This window comes from Balaenoptera acutorostrata, chromosome 18 (genome assembly GCF_949987535.1).
Source record: "Balaenoptera acutorostrata chromosome 18, mBalAcu1.1, whole genome shotgun sequence".
Taxonomy (NCBI): Eukaryota; Metazoa; Chordata; class Mammalia; order Artiodactyla; family Balaenopteridae; genus Balaenoptera; species Balaenoptera acutorostrata.
Genome location: NC_080081.1, coordinates 30,834,116 through 30,851,104, shown reverse-complemented (window position 1 = coordinate 30,851,104; position 16,989 = coordinate 30,834,116). Strand labels below are relative to the sequence as shown.

Sequence of the window (16,989 nt, the reverse complement as noted above, 5' to 3'; positions counted from 1 at the left end):
AAATAAGTATGTTTTATATGAAAATAACTTTTACGAAATAACTTCTTTGAAAATTAAAAGTATGAATTGTATTGAAAGTACTCTTTTTTCAGATGGCTTGAGTTATTCTCAGTGTTATAGGTTGTATTGTGTCCCCCCCCCACCTCAAAAAAAAGATGCAGTACAGGCATACCTCAATTTATTGTGCTTCGCTTTAGTGCACTTTGCAGATATTGCATTTTTTATAAATTGAAGGTTTGTGGCAACCCTGCATTGAACAAGTTTTATCAGCGCCATTTTTCTAACAGCATTTTTTCACCCCATGTCTCTGGGTCATATTTGGGTAATTCTTGCAGTATTTCAAACTTTTTCATTATTATTATATTTGTTGTGGTGATCCATGACCAGTGTTCTCTGATGTTACTTCTTTGACTCTCCGAAGGCTCAGATGATGGTTAGTATGTTTTAGCAATACAGTATTTGTTAATTAAGGTATGTGTGTTGCTTTATTAGACATAATGCTACCGCACACTTGCTAGACTACAGTTAGTATAAACATAACTTTTATATGCACTGGGAGACAAAAAAAAATTCATGTGACTTGCTTTATTGCGGTGGTCTGGAACCCAACCCACGATATCTCTGAGGTATGCCTATATACTGAAGTCCTAAACTGCAGTACCTCAGAATGTGATCTTATTTGGGAATAGGGTTGTCACATGGAGTATGGGAACAGAGGTCATAATGGAGTAAGGTAGGCACCCTAATCTAATATGATTGGCATTCTCATAAGAAGATGGCCTCGTGAAGGCAGATACACACAGGAAGAAAGCCATGTGACAACTGAGGATTGGCGTGATGCATCTACAGGCCAAGGAGGAGCAAAGATTGCCAGCAAACCACCAGAAACTGAAAGAGGCAAGGAAGGATTCTTCTACAGGTTTCATGGGAGCATGGCTTTGTGAATACCTTGATTTTGGACTTCTTGTCTCCAGAACTGTGAGACAATAAATCTCTGTTGCTTTAAGCCACTCGGTTTGTGGTACTTTGTTATGGCAGCCCTCGGAAACTAATACAGATAGGTAAATGTTTTAGTTAATACTTGCCTTTTAAAAAACTTCTTATTTTGAAATATAGATTCAGAGGAAGTTGCAAAAAAGCAGTACAGGGAGGTCCTCTGTGCCTTTCACCCCAGTTTCCCCCATTGTAACATCTCGTATAACTCTGGTACAATATCAAAACCAGGAATTCACACTGGTACATTCAAAGACTTTAATCAGATCCACCAGTTTTACATGTAGTTAATGCTTTTTTGGTAACAAAGAGCAAAGATGCTTTCAAGCTAAGTGAGAGGAAGAGTGCTTTATTGTGAGGGTTTTCCAGAGGACTCTCATTAATCTAGTGCTCAGGCATAAACGTGGCAGCTGCGTTCAACATGATTACTTTTTTCTGTCCCATTTCTAACAGGAAATGGCATCCCTTAGTTGCGTTTCCCAAGAGAGGAATCTGAATGGATCAGATTACCTTTTCTTTTTTTTAAACTGGAGTATAGTTGATTTACAATGTTGTGTAATGTTGTGTTAGTTTCAGCTGTACAGCAAAGTGAATCAGTTATACGTACACATATACCCACTCCTTTTCAGATTCTTTTCCCATATAGGTTGTTACAGAATATTGAGTAGATTTCCCTGTGCTATACAGTAGGTCCTTATTAGTTATCTATTTTATGTATAGTAGTGTGTATATGATAATCCCAATCTCCTAATTTATCCCTTCCCCCCACATTTCCCCTTTGCTAACCATAAGTTTGATTTCGAGATCTGTGAGTCTGAGATTACCTTTTTCTTTTTCTTTTTTTTAATAGAGATATCTTTTTTTTTTTAACAGATGAAGGTTTTGAATTTATTTATTTATTTATTTATTTATTTATTTATTTATTTATTTATGGCTGTGTTGGGTCTTCGTTTCTGTGCGAGGGCTTTCTCTAGTTGTGGCAAGCAGGGGCCACTTTTCATTGCAGTGCGCGGGCCTCTCACTATCGCGGCCTCTCTTGTTGCGGAGCACAGGCTCCAGACGCGCAGGCTCAGTAATTGTGGCTCACGGGCCCAGCTGCTCCGTGGGAGCGGCATGTGGGATCTTCCCAGACCAGGGCTCGAACCCGTGTCCCCTGCATCGGCCGGCAGACTCTCAACCACTGCGCCACCAGGGAAGCCCCTGAGATTACCTTTTTCTTTCCAGGCTACAGATCTCATGGGTCAGTGGCCAGCTAGTAGGTGAGTTCCTTAAGGGAGAGAGTGGTCTTGGCTAACTGGGCTGTGGTCAGGAGTATTCATTTCCTTCAGTTTGTTCAGTTGTGGTGTGTGGGTTGAGGTGGTTTCATGAATGAAGTTTGTGTGGGGTAGATACCAAGTTAAGTCAAATACAGCAATAATTACACAATTTCTGTGCAAGGATTTGTTAAGCTATGTGAGTGTAGCGCTCCAAGCCCCCTCTTCCATCCCTCCCTTTTTTACTCTCTTCTTCAGTTATGACTTTTCTCTGTTTCATGTCCACTGCCATGTGTATTTAGCTTTGACGCCAAGGCTGTGGATTTACCCATGGCAGATGGACCTGTGTGAAACACTTGGAATATCCCCTGAGCAATGACAACACAGAGGGAGATGTTAAGATGATTTAGAAATATATTGAATGCTTTACTTAAAAGATTCATATGATTATATGATTATTTTTTTCTTTAGGAAGGCAGTAATCATATTCTCATAGATCTTCTAGAGATACAGCTTTCCTTGCTTGATTGAGTTTTGTAAAGAAATACATTTTCCCCTATCCTTTAAATTCTCTTTGTTCTTTATAAAGCCGTGCTTAAAAATTCTAACCCAAGAGTTTGAGTCTTCCAAAAAATTAGCTGGCGTTAAATAAACGTGGGTATGTTCAAATCATTGAAACTCAAAACCAAAACTTTGAGAATTAAAAAACTCAACCTCAAAACAAAACCCTGAGAAACAGGCAAGATATTCTGATGGTGAAAAGAGCCGTTGAACCAGAATAATATTTACCATCTGCATTAGTGTGCATGCGATACAATATGTATAGAAAACATCAAGGAAGTTATTAACCATAAGACTTATAGTCATCTTGGACCCCTAATGGTTTATTTGTATTTTCTAAAGCAAGGTTTCTCGACCTTGGTACTATTGACATTTTGGACTGGATAATTCTTTGTTGTGGGAGTCTGTTCTGTGCATTGTAGAATGTTGAGCAGCAGCCCTGGCCTCCACTCAATAGATGCCAGTAGCACTGTGCCCTCCATCCCCCCCTTGTGACAACTAAAAATGTCTCCTGACAGTGCCAATAACCCCTATGGCATAAAATCATCCCTAGTTGAGAACCACTGAGCTAAAGAATCAAGAAAGTAAACCCTACCCTTTTACATGGGCTAGTTTGCTGACTGACTACAGATTTGATTGTTCTCATGCTTGGCATTTCAATTGTGATTTCCCTTTGAAAAGCAATGGTATCCTAGAAAATTTAGTTTGAATCATTTGTTTGTTTGAATGTTTGTGTCTGTCAGTGGGCTTAGTAGAAAAATCCTTGGTATATCCGGACTTGCATGAAAAATATGGGCTCAATTTGAACATCTTTGCTCTAAAGTGTTATTCTTTCAGATTCCTTTAAGAGTGGAATGTGTAAGGTTGACTACAGAGGCTGGGAAAGTTGTCTCCTCGTTCAGGAGTGCTGTAGAATGTAGGAAATGGGCAAAAGACGCCAGCTAGCTTAAGCTGTTAGATGTGTCATTTTCTCCTGCCCTTCATAATGGTTATTTTAAGAGATAAGGCAAGTCTATGGGTCTGTTCTTACTGCCATTTTTCAGAAGGTTATTAGTGGTCAGTGTTCTTGTACCTGTGTAAAATTACTTCTGATTCATTCATCTTCACTCACCTATACACTTGGGTGTCAGCAAAGTAGTGCAACCTAGTCTATGCCAAGGTCACTGTTGAAACATCTAGTTGTTCCCTTCCTCTGTAGTAGAAAATTCACCTGAGGAATCAGGTATAAAATTTAAATATTCTGATGCAGGTTTTATCATGCACTTTTCTGAAAACTACTCTTAAGCAATGACTATATTTATCCCATTAAAAAATTTTTTTAGTAAAATAAGCCCAGGGGTTGGGAGAGGGGAGGTTTGTGAAATGCTGAGTTTGTGAGTTCTTTCTACAAATAAAATCAAAATGTGAGACCTCGAGACAGACTGTTTTCAGGAGAAAAAAACTTTCTTCTGTTTCCTCTCCTTTCTCTTCTAAGTAGAAATAATGTAAGAAGTACAAATATAATTACTATTTTCATTCAAAGGTGGTACTTTGCTGGGTAAGAGGCAGGAATGAATTTTGTATGGTTGAAGAGAAAGTACTCAAGGAATATTACAATGTGACTTGCATGAGCAGCCAGTATGAATATATGCCTTGCTTGAAAGAGTGGTGATTGAGAGTTGCTCTGTACTAGGTCAAACCCAATGTGTGTCTCAGCGGGAATATCTCTCTAGTTGGTAATAAGCAAGATGCATTTGTGAAAATATTTGGATGTTAATATATGCAAAACACTGATAACAAGCTGCAGCTTGGGAAGAGAGGGGAAAATGGTGTAGAGCTAGTTTAAAATAACCATTTAATGGTAAGATCAGTAGTGTCTATTTTCTGGTCTTGAATTTTATTGCTGACTTTGTAGATTTGTTGAAGGAGATCTTCCACCTAGTAAATTTGGCAGAGGCTTCCACCAAGCAAATTCTTTTTGATTCACTCATCCTTGCCAATTTGATTATTTAGCCAATAAGAGCAGGATTTATACTGAGCTGATTCTGACTGCCCTGCTCCCCATCTTTAGATGGATGGGGGTCAACATGGAGGTCCCTCCCATAACCCTACTCTTGCCTCAACTCTTAGTTTTCATGTTCTTGATTTCCTCACAGTTGATAAATAACAAAGGCTAAATGTTTCTGTAAACTACCATTTCTCACCTCTTACTGTATTAGAATAATTTCATATATGTTGGATCAGACCTTGGAGTTTTGAGTTAAAAGATTTTTTTCTTTTCTTTCATTTCCTAATGAGACAGTGAAAGTTAAACTATATCAATACACTTGATTAAAACTGCTCAGTCGTGGTCTCATGATTAAAACTCTATTAAAGAAATGTTTTTATTACAAAGGGAAGGTGAACCACTGTTACAAGCTGTGTAACACTAACATTTAAACTGTTCTTATTTTACTAGCATGCCAATCTCATTATTTTCTTTGAAAACAAAACACCAATAACACAAATACGGAGTACTTTTTCTTAATAAAGACAGAAGAGTACCATAATGTTACCATTTTTAGTGTACTATTTCACTGGGGTAAGAAATCATAGCATAAAAGTTAACCACTACTAAAAAAAAAGATCACTTTGTGCATTTGAAATGACATTTTCCATGGTTGTATTTTAATGTAAATAATTTTTTTCTAATGTATCTTTTATTGGAATTTCTGTGGATCACCATCTGTATTTTGAAATGGTTTGGGGTTATCCAGTAATCAAGTCTGAGGAAACAGACTGATGTGCATTGGATGTCTTCAAGGTAACAAATATTAGATATTAAATATCCAAATGCCTTAACACCTCCATGTATATGGCATATAAATAAGTCAATGATGACTGAGTTATTTATATAAAGTATTTTTAGGAGATCTCCTCAAGTTTCCTTGTCACCCTATTTTTCTCCAACTCTCAACTGAAATTAAGTATCACCAAGAGTAGAAACTTAGAAACAGTGTCAACGTTGAAATTGGTTACAATGCCCTCATAATGATGCAGCACTGTAAATCAGGAAACTCCGGTTTTATTTCTAGCCATAATCTCTTAGTCATGGCGTTGGCACAAGTTTAGGAACACTTCCCTATGGTTCCAAAACTTACTCGTTTTTAAATCTAAGATGAACATTTATGCCCCAACTTTCAGCCTTGAGGGCAACTTTTTTCAAAACGTTAATGAATTAGAATTCCTAAAGCAACACTATGATTAACTTTCAGAGTTAAAAAAAAATTGATTCAGAGTAAGATTATGTCATACACGACAGTTTTATTCAGATACAAAGACACTTTGAACAATCTCTGTTTAGGCATCTTCTTAATGTAGAAATTGGAAAAGGAAGAGCAGATGACATTAGTATGAAATAGAACCCAGGTGTAAGACTGGTGTCAGGGCATTGGTTACTTGATGGGGTTTAGGCCCATGACTATCCCTCCTTTCCTAAAAATACTGAACACCTACTCCGTGCCAGGTACTGTTCTAAGAACTTGGGACACAACTGCAAGTAAGGCAGAGAAAGTTGCTCCCTAATGGAGCATAGTCAGTAAGTCGATAATAACCTGTCAGGTGCCAATAATTACCATGAAGAATCTAGAATACCTTGTCAATGACCTTAATTATACTGAAAAAATAAAGTGAATGGGTAGAGAATGATTGAGTGCATGTATGAGAAGTATTACAGAGAAGGTGCTCAGGGACATCTTATTTCAGGAGCTGGCATTTGATCAGGGACCTGAATGAAGTGAGGGAGTGGGAAGATATGAGGATGGGTGGGAGTTTTCCAGAGAGAAGGAAAAGAGGGGTGGGGTCAAGGCAGGATCAAACTTGGACCATTAAGGAGGACTCTGCGTCTGGAACTGAGTGAGGCAAAGAGGTAGGCCAGCAAGGTTGTATAGGGCTTTGTGGGCTTTGGTGAGTAGACTGCATTTTACCCTAAGCCGCTGGGGATGAGAAGCCGTTGGGGACTTTTGAGAGTAATTTAATTTGTTGTTAGAAATTATTGGTTGTCTGTGATAAAGGATGCACATATTTGTGAATACACTGAAACCCACTGAATTGTACCCTTTGGATGAATTGTATAGTATGTGAGTTAATGTCTCAATAAAACTTAAAAATAAAAAATCATAGATTGGTGTTTGAAGAGTGGACTGAAGGAAATTGAGAAGCAGAAAAGTCAGTTAAGGAACAGCTTCAGTAATTGTGATGATTAATTTTATGTGTCAACCTGACTATGCTAGGGGGTGTCCAGATATTTGGTTGGACATTATTATATTATTCTAGGTGTGTCTGTGAGGGTGTTTTGGGTGAGATTAACATTTGAATTGGTAGACTGAGTAAAGCAGATTGCCCTTTCTATTGAGAGTGGGCCTCATCTAATCAGTTGAAGACCTGCCTAGAACCAAAAGTTCAACCCTCCTATGGGTAAGAGGAAGCTACTCTTGCCTCAGTGCATGAGCTAGGACATTGGTCTTTTCCTGCCTTCAGACAGACTTGAACTGAAACATTGGCTCTTCTTGGGTTTCAAGGCTGCTAGCTTTTGAACTTGTAGTTATACTATCCCACGGACTCTCCTGGTTCTCAGGCTCTGTCCATGGACTGGAATTATGCCATCAGCTCTCCTGGTGTCCAGCTTATAGATAAGCAGATTGTGGGACTTAGCCTCCATAATTGCATGAGCCAATTCCTTATTATAAATCTCTTTATATATGTATCCTTTTGGTTCTGTTTTTGACTAATACAGTAGTTCAGGCAAGAGAATGTGGTGGCAATATTGGGAATGGTGAGAAGTGGTCAGAGTTTCCAAATGTTTTGATGGAAAGAGTGTGTAGGACTTACTTATGGGTTGATAGAGAAGCCAGGGTTTTTGTATTAGTAGTTTATTGACATAATACATATGGAGCAGAGGGTTGGTGGAGGGGAGGGGAGAACGAAGAGACCCTGTGGAGGATGAGACAATGTGCATAAGGTGGCAGATTTGCAAATGTCCAAAAAAGTGGTCAATGTTGATTTTTAGATGTTATTCCCTAACAACATCATGGAAAAGATGATTAAAGGGATGGTTTGTGATTATTTAACAAGAAGGAAAATAATCACTAGAAGCCAGCCTTGTCCACCACAAATAAATGCTCTAAAGCAACAGATCACTGGGCTGGTCCCATGGAGAGTCCAGGAGACCTACTAGAGGTCATGAAATGGCCCACAATGGATTTTGCTTGACTTACACAGGTTTTGTTTGTCTTAAAAATTTAAATCAACATTTGCATACCCTCATATTTTAGATAAAATCTTCATCCCTAGCTTTGCAGTGAATCTGGTAACAGCAGGCCTGTATTCCCCCAAGGCAACCATTATATGGGGTGTCCCATAGACAGGATGGGAGCCTCTGGTTTCTTTGTTCTCTTTTGTCATCTCTTTGACATTATTCCCATTTTATTCATTTGTATTTGATTTATTCATATGACCATCCTTGGCCTTTTAGGCATCTGTCTTAATTCCTGTAATGTGTCTGTTGTTGTAGCCTTGGTATTGTTGAGATGGAAAAGCGGACCAGATAATAATGTCTGTAGGCGAAATCTTAAATAATTGAGAAAAAATACTCAGTTTTAAGGACCTAAATGTAAATCCATGTAAATTTGGAGAGAGGTTTCTGGCAGTTTGCCTTAGGGCTTGTACTTGCCCTATTTTTATTTTTTTTAAAAAGAGGTGGGATGAAAACATGGGAAATTTACTTAGTCTAGTTTATAGATGTTGGAGTAATAACACATAGCTCATGTACTGGATATCAAAAACTGAAACTAAAAACGATCTGAATGGGCCTCAGTCTCCAAAAGGATATTCATCAGGAATATATTTCCACTGTATTCTATTGAAAAAAATCAATCACATGAATTCTGTGATTTTATATTAGCTACAAATGGAATCATGCATTTTATGCCTTTTTCTGTGACACCTCACTAATAGGATCACATGACTTTCAATTCAGATTCTTTATATCCACCTTATTTTTATTCTAAATTTGACTAGCTTCCTGGTCTGTTAAAACTAACAGGTCTTCTTCCTATGAACTGTGATGTCAGTTCATAGGAGGTGACTACGCCACTGTACGTGATCTCAGCTGACAGTATAATATAGATGCCACAATACAAAGTACCTGTGGTCTGCAACGAGAGAAGTTGGGTAAATTCTCTCCATTTACTGATCACTTACTATATGCTAGAAACTGTGCCAGTCACATATCTGTTTCCTCACTCCATCCTCACAATCACTCCATTATCCTCATTTTACAAGATGACCATTATTAATGACCTTTACAGTGATGGTTTTTTTGTGATAATTAACCACACTTGGAGTCCTGTCTTGAGTTACAGATGCTTCACTCTGAGAAGGGAATAGCACACAGGAACCTGTTTTTAAGGAGGCTTGGTAGCTGTAGGCAGAACAGCTCCCAAAGATGTTCACACTCTAGCCCATTGAACCTGTGAATATGTTGCAAGGCAAGGGGGGGTTAGGTTGCAGGTGGAATTAGGGTTGCAGGAGAGGAGCCTGGATTAGCCAGGGGGGCCCAGTATAATCACAAGGGTCCTGATAAGTGGAAGAGGGAGCGAGAACCAGATAGATGGAAGTGGAACAGAGACTCAGCCCGATGCTGCTGGTTTTGAAGATGGAGCGAAGGGAGCCTCGGGAAGGAAAAGAAAATCGATTTTCTTCCAGAGCCTCCAGAAGGAATGCAGCCCTGCCGACACCTTGATTTTAGCCCAACGAGACTGATTTTGAACTTCTAACCTCCAGAACTGTAAAATCATAAACTTATCTTGTGTTAAGCCACTAAACTGTAATTTGTTACAGCAGCAATGGGAAATTAATACAGTGGTTAAGAGCATGCACTTGAGTTGAACTGCTTGGTTTGAATCCTAGCTTCACTACTTACTGGGTGACCTTAGGCAAGTCACATACCTCTTAGGCCTCAGTTTCACCGTGTGTAAAATGGGAACAGTTAGACTTTGTAAGCTTCTTTTCATGGGAAGTTGAGATTATTGGGAAAATTAGCTATTCTATGGAGAACCAGTTGGAATAATAAGAGAATGGAAAAATGTCACATGAGGGACCAGAGATGTTGAGAAAACCAGGGATATTTAAAGAGAAGATGTGAGGTGGGGGGAACACATGGAGTGTATGAAGTAGGAAAGCTCGGGGGCTCTCCTGTGGGAGAAAGATGAGATTCATTTTGCATTAAGTAGGCAGGGTTAGGATCAATATTTTATAATTACAGTGAGAAGTCTTTGGACTTTTTTGACATAGAAATGACTAAAAGTGAGTCAGCCTCATAAAGCAAGGAGTTCCTGGGGTTGGAAAGACTTAAAAAAGGGCCGATGATCCAGACATATCACCTGTAAAAGAGTCTCTGAAGGGAGTGGGGCAGGGGCACTGAAGGAACACAAATTCCCAACCATCTCCAAAGTTTTACTGTGTAGTTTTCCTTCATTAAACATGCTTTATTGATTCATAAAACATGCATTTTAGCATCATTATGACACGTTGATCTAAGCAATTACTTGTTTCACTTTGGAACATACAACATGGATAATTTGAGGACAGAACTTTGTTTTCTTTTCTTCCCATTTTGTCCCCTCCCCCCACCTCTGGCAACCAACCAATCTGTTCTCTGGCAGAACTTCTTAAGAATCTATGTCGGCACCTTTTTTATTTTATTTTATTTTTTAACAGAGTAGGTAAGTTTTAGAATTACTTCATTTTTTTTTAAAATTTTTATTTATTATTTATTTATTATGTTTTTATTCTTTTGGCTGTGTTGGGTCTTCGTTTCTGTGCGAGGGCTTTCTGCAGTTGCGGCGAGTGGGGGCCACTCCTCATCGCGGTGCGCGGGCCTCTCACTATCGCGGCCTCTCCCGCTGCGGAGCACAGGCTCCAGACGCGCAGGCTCAGTAGTTGTGGCTCACGGGCCCAGCTGCTCCGCGGCACGTGGGATCCTCCCAGACCAGGGCTCGAACCCGTGTCCCCTGCATTGGCAGGCAGATTCTCAACCACTGCGCCACCAGGGAAGCCCAAGAATTACTTCATTTTTGATGTAAAGTTTAATAGAAATAATATGCAAGACCGTACCTTACTTCATGCTGCAGTTTGACAAAGGCTGTTATGGCTCCTGTGTAGTTAATTGTAACCCGAGTTGATTAAGCATTTCAATAACTAGCCTTTTGTTGTTGTTGTTGTTTTTAACATCTTTATTGGAGTATAATTGCTTTACAATGTTGTGTTAGTTTCTGCTGTATCACAAAGTGAATCAGCTATACGTATACATATATCTCCATATCTCCTCCCTCTTGCGTCTCCCTCCCACCCTCCCTATCCCACCCCTCTAGGTGGTCACAAAGCACCAGCTGATCTCCCTGTGCTATACGGCTGCTTCCCACTAGCTATCGATTTTACATTTGGTAGTGTATGTGTGTCCATGCTACTCTCTCACTTCGTCCCGGAGTGAGGTGGATGGACCTAGAGTCTGTCCTACAGAGTGGAGTAAGTCAGAAAGAGAAAAACAAATACCGTATGCTAACACATATATATGGAATCTAAAAAAAAAAAAAAAGTTCTGAAGAACCTAGGGGCAGGACAGGAAGAAGGACGCAGGTGTAGAGAATAACTAGCCTTTTACCGGAGCGCTCAGCCCTCCATCCCTCTGACCTGCTGCTGCCCTAAACTGCCAGCTCTCAGTCTGTCTCTCTTGGTCTGGTTTTGCTCCTAGCTCCGCTAGACAGTGCTGGGGTAAAATCAAACCACCAAGCTGCTAGCACAGTTATCATGTATAAGCCCCGGACCCTCCGTGTCACCTGGCGATTCCTTTTAAGCATTTCTGGTTGGGTCCTATTTTCACACGTGACAAAACTTTACTGCTCTCCTTGTCCTCAATTCCTTTCTTACCAGCAAGTGACCGAGCCTTTTTCTTTGTAGAGAAATAAGGACCCAAGGACAACTTAAAGACTAGCTGCTTATTTTCTTCACAAATAAGGATGGAAGTCGAATCTCTGTGTGTTTACCTACATATTAGAGTCATAGATTGTAGGTGTGCTAACTTCACAGCTTACATTTATTAACTAAGCCATAAAATAGAGGATGAATTTTCCAAAACAATTAAAAAGAGCTAGGGCTAGCTGATCAACATTGTGACTAAACTGCTTTCTTAATGGAAACGGTATACTTAAAAGGCAAATTTGGATATATTGTCATTGCTGCTTGGGAGTTGCTTTATAATAATTTTGAATGACCACAGTTAGTGTATCATAAGAATGGAATTCAGTTCACTTTTGGTGATGGTCTAATGTGAGCTCTATAATGCCTAGGTGTTTCGTGTTTACGCTAACGAGAAACACTGCTTTAGATCATATTTGGAAAGAGTGTCCTTATTTTGTTATTTGCCAGAGAACTTGTCTACAAAGACTAATCACCTGGAGGAGTATCTTAGGATGTGCATTCCGATTCAGTAGGTCTGGGGTGGAGCTACAGCGTCTGCATTTCTGACAGTTCCCAGGTGATGCTGGTGCTGATGGTGTGTGGACCACACGCTGAGCAGCAAGAGGCTAGGTCAGCTGTTCTCCAGTTTGATCCCCATCAGCATTGCCTGAGCGGCAGTTCTGCATGCCCCTTTGGTCACTCTGATGTGGCTGACAGGAGACTGTCACTCTAAAGCATGGACTTCGTTTCTCCACCTCTAGCAGTGCTTACACCCTCTTGCTTGCTGGCACGTACCTGCTAACTTTCTGGCACTGTCAGTTCCAGAGGCAGAGGAAGTAGGGGCTTTGGTGCCACGTCATTAATAGAAAAGGAGTTGAGGTCACCAAGCCTCGTGGCCTTAGGATAAATTGACCGGCACCGTCCTGTCCTCACGTTCAGAGGAACTGGATAACAGGCTCTTTTGAAAATGGAAGAATCTGGCTTAAAGTAGGCATAGAGCTGTACTGGGAAAAAAGGTCAGACTGAGCATGGGAAGATCGCTTGGTTCATTGATGGGAAACACTGCCAAGTGATGCCATTCTGGGAGCTTTGGTGTAAGATGTTGCTGGTATGGCCCTCAGGTCACAGGCCTGAGCACAGCTTCACTCTTCTTTAGAATTAGTTAGGATTTTGATCTTATTCAGGGATTCTGTAGTAAATCTCTTTATTAGTCTTGTCTTTATTTAAAGAACCCATTTTTGTTTATGACAGCTCTTGACCCTGTACACTCAGGAAGTTTCTGCAGAAGTGGGTCTAATTGATTTGATCTTATGAGCAGACAGTTCCCCATCTGTTGTGGCATTAAGGTTTCTTGATACAAAGTATTCCCTCTGCATGTTGGAAGTCATCACACTTGAAATTTTATCATTAAAGATACTTAAATAAGAAAAGGTCCTCTAAGTAAGAATGAAAGTGGCTTTGGGCAGGGTGAGAGCCTAGGGAGATGGAGTATATACTTTAATGAGGATTTAGACTTTGTGTAACAAAATGATTCAGCATGTAAGAGAAAATAGTTTGTTGACAGTAATGCAACAACACATCAGTGTATACATACATGTCAATCCCAATCTCCCAATTCATCACACCACGACCACCACCCCCCACTGCTTTCCCCCCTTGGTGTCCATATGTTTGTTTCTCTACATCTTTGTCTCAATTTCTGCCCTGCAAACCAGTTCACCTGTACCATTTTTCTAGGTTCCACATACATATGTTAATATACGATATTTGTCTTTCTCTTTCTGACTTACTTCACTCTGTATGACAGTCTCTAGATCCATCCACGTCTCAACAAATGACCCAATTTCGTTCCTTTTTATGACTAAGTAATATTCCATTGTATATATGTACCACATCTTCTTTATCCATTCGTCTGTCGATGGGCATTTAGGTTGCTCCCATGACCTGGCTATTGTAAATAGTGCTGCAATGAACATTGGGGTGCATGTGTCTTTTTGAATTATGGTTTTCTCTGGGTATGTGCCCAGTAGTGGGATTGCTGGATCATATGGTAATTCTATTTTTAGTTTTTTAAGAAACCTCCATACTGTTCTCCATAGTGGCTGTATCAATTTACATTCCCACCAACAGTGCAAGAGGGTTCCCTTTTCTCCACACCCTCTCCAGCATTTGCTGTTTGTAGATTTTCTAATGATGCCCATTCTAACTGGTGAGAGGTGATAGCTCATTGTAGTTTTGATTTGCATTTCTCTAATAATTAGTGATGTTGAGCAGCTTTTCATGTGCTTCTTGGCCATCTGTATGTCTTCTTTGGAGAAATGTCTATTTAGGTCTTCTGCCCATTTTTGGATTGGGTTGTTTGTTTTTTTAATATTGAGCTGCATGAGCTGTTTATATATTTTGGAGATTAATCCTTTGTCTGTTGATTCGTTTGCAAATATTTTCTCCCATTCTGAGGGCTGTCTTTTCGTCTTGTTTATGGTTTCCTTTGCTGTGCAAAAGCTTTTAAGTTTCATTAGGTCCCATTTGTTTATTTTTGTTTTTATTTCCATTACTCTGGGAGGTGGATCAAAAAAGATCTTGCTGTGATTTATGTCAAAGAGTGTTCTTCCTATGTTTTCCTCTAAGAGTTTTATAGTGTCCAGTCTTACATTTAGGTCGCTAATCCATTTTGAGTTTATTTTTGTGTATGGTGTTAAGGAGTGTTCTAATTTCATTCTTTTACATGTAGCTGTCCAGTTTTCCCAGCACCACTTATTGAAGAGACTGTCTTTTCTCCATTGTATATCCTTGCCTCCTTTGTCATAGATTAGCTGACCATAGGTGCGTGGGTTTATCTCTTGGCTTTCTATCCTGTTCCATTGATCTATATTTCTCTTTTAGTGCCAGTACCATATTGTGTTGATTACTGTAGCTTTGTAGTATAGTCTGAAGTCAGTGAGTCTGATTGCTCCAGCTCCACTTTTTTTCCCTCAAGACTGCTTTGGCTATTCGGGGTCTTTTGTGTCTCCATACAAATTTTAAGATTTTTTGTTCTAGTTCTGTAAAAAATGCCATTGGTAATTTGATAGGGATTGCATTGAATCTGTAGATTGCTTTGGGTAGTATAGTCATTTTCACAATATTGATTCTTCCAATCCAAGAACATGGTTTATCTCTCCATCTGTTGGTATCATCTTTAATTCCTTTCATCAGTGTCTTATAGTTTTCTGCATACAGGTCTTTTGTCTCCCTAGGTAGGTTTATTCCTAGGTATTTTATTCTTTTTGTTGCAATGGTAAATGGGAGTGTTTCCTTAATTTCTCTTTCAGATTTTTCATCATTAGTGTATAGGAATGCAAGAGATTTCTGTGCATTAATTTTGTATCCTGCAACTTCACCAAATTCATTGATTAGCTCTAGTAGTTTTCTGGTGGCATCTGTAGGATTCTCTATGTATAGTATCATGTCATCTGCAAACAGTGACAGTTTTATTTCTTCTTTTCCAATGTGTATTCTTTTAATTCTTTTTCTTCTCTGATTGCCATGGCTAGGACTTCCAAAACTATGTTGAATAATAGTGGTGAAAGTGGACATTCTTGTCTTGTTCCTGATCTTAGAGGAAATGCTTTCAGTTTTTCACCATTGAGAATGATGTTTGCTGTGGGTTTGTTGTATATGGCTTTTATTATGTTGAGGTAGGTTCCCTCTATGCCCACTTTCTGGAGAGTTTTTATCCTAAATGGGTGTTGAATTTTGTCAAAAGCTTTTTCTGCATCTATTGAGATGATCATATGGTTTTTCTTCTTCAGTTTGTTAATATGGTGTATCACATTGATTGGTTTGTATATATTGAAGAATCCTTGCATCCCTGGGATAAATCCCACTTGATCATGGTGTATGATCCTTTTAATGTGTTGTTGGATTCTGTTTGCTAGTATTTTGTTGAGGATTTTTTCATCTATATTCATCAGTGATATTGGTCTGTAATTTTCCTTTTTTGTAGTATCTTTGTCTGCTTTTGGTATCAGGGTGATGGAGGCCTCATAGAATGAGTTTGGGAGTGTTCCTTCCTCTGCAATTTTTTGGAAGAGTTTGAGAAGGATGGGTGTTAGCTCTTCTCTAAATGTTTGATAGAATTCACCTGTGAAGCCATCTGGTCCTGGACTTTTGTTTGTTGGAAGATTTTTAATCACAGTTTCAATTTTATTACTTGTGATTGGTCTGTTCGTATTTTCTGTTTCTTCCTTGTTCAGTCTTGGAAGGTTATACCTTTCTAAGAATTTGTCCATTTCTTCCAGGTTGTCCATTTTATTGGCATAGAGTTGCTTGTAGTAGTCTCTTAGGATGCTTTGTATTTCTGTGGTGTCTGTTGTAACTTCTCCTTTTTCATTTTTAATTTTATTAATAATTTTATTGATTTGAGTCCTCTCCCTCTTTTTCTTGATGAGTCTGGCTAATGTCTTATCAATTTTGTTTATCTTCTCAAAGAACCAACTATTAGTTTTATTGATCTTTGCTATTGTTTTCTTTGTTTCTATTTCATTTATTTCTGCTCTGATCTTTATGATTTATTTCCTTTTGCTAACTTTGGGTTTTGTTTGTTCTTCTTTCTCTAGTTCCTTTAGGTGTAAGGTTAGATTGTTTATTTGAGATTTTTCTTGTTTCTTGAGGTAGACTTGTATAGCTATAAACTTCCCTCTTAGAACTGCTATTGCTACATCCCATAGGTTTTGGGTTGTCGTGTTTTCATTGTCATTTGTCTCTAGGTATTTTTTAATTTCCTCTTTGATTTCTTCAGTGATCTCTTCGTTATTTAGTAACGTATTGTTTAGCCTCCATATGTTTGTGTTTTTTACATTTTTTTCCCTGTAATTGATTTCTAATCTCATAGCATTGTGGTCAGAAAAGATGCTTGATATGATTTCAATTTTCTTAAATTTACTGAGGCTTGATTTGTGACCCAAGATGTGATCTATCCTGGAGAATGTTCCGTGTGCACTTGAGAAGAAAGTGTAATCTGCTGTTTTTGGATGGAATGTTCTATAAATATCAATTAAATCTATCTGGTCTATTGTGTCATTTAAAGCTTCTGTTTCCTTATTTATTTTCATTTTGGATGATCTGTCCATTGGTGTAAGTGAGGTGTTAAAGTCTCCCACTATTATTGTGTTACTGTCGATTTCCCCTTTTATAGCTGTTAGCAGTTGCCTTATGTATTGAGGTG

The 16,989-nt window shown here is 38.9% G+C and overlaps 1 protein-coding gene across 16 annotated transcripts in view; it reads left to right on the top strand.

Annotated features, from left to right (window-relative positions):
• Window positions 1–16,989, top strand: part of LMO7 (LIM domain 7) — a 199,087-nt gene that overhangs the window by 78,245 nt on the left and 103,853 nt on the right. The window lies entirely within an intron of this gene.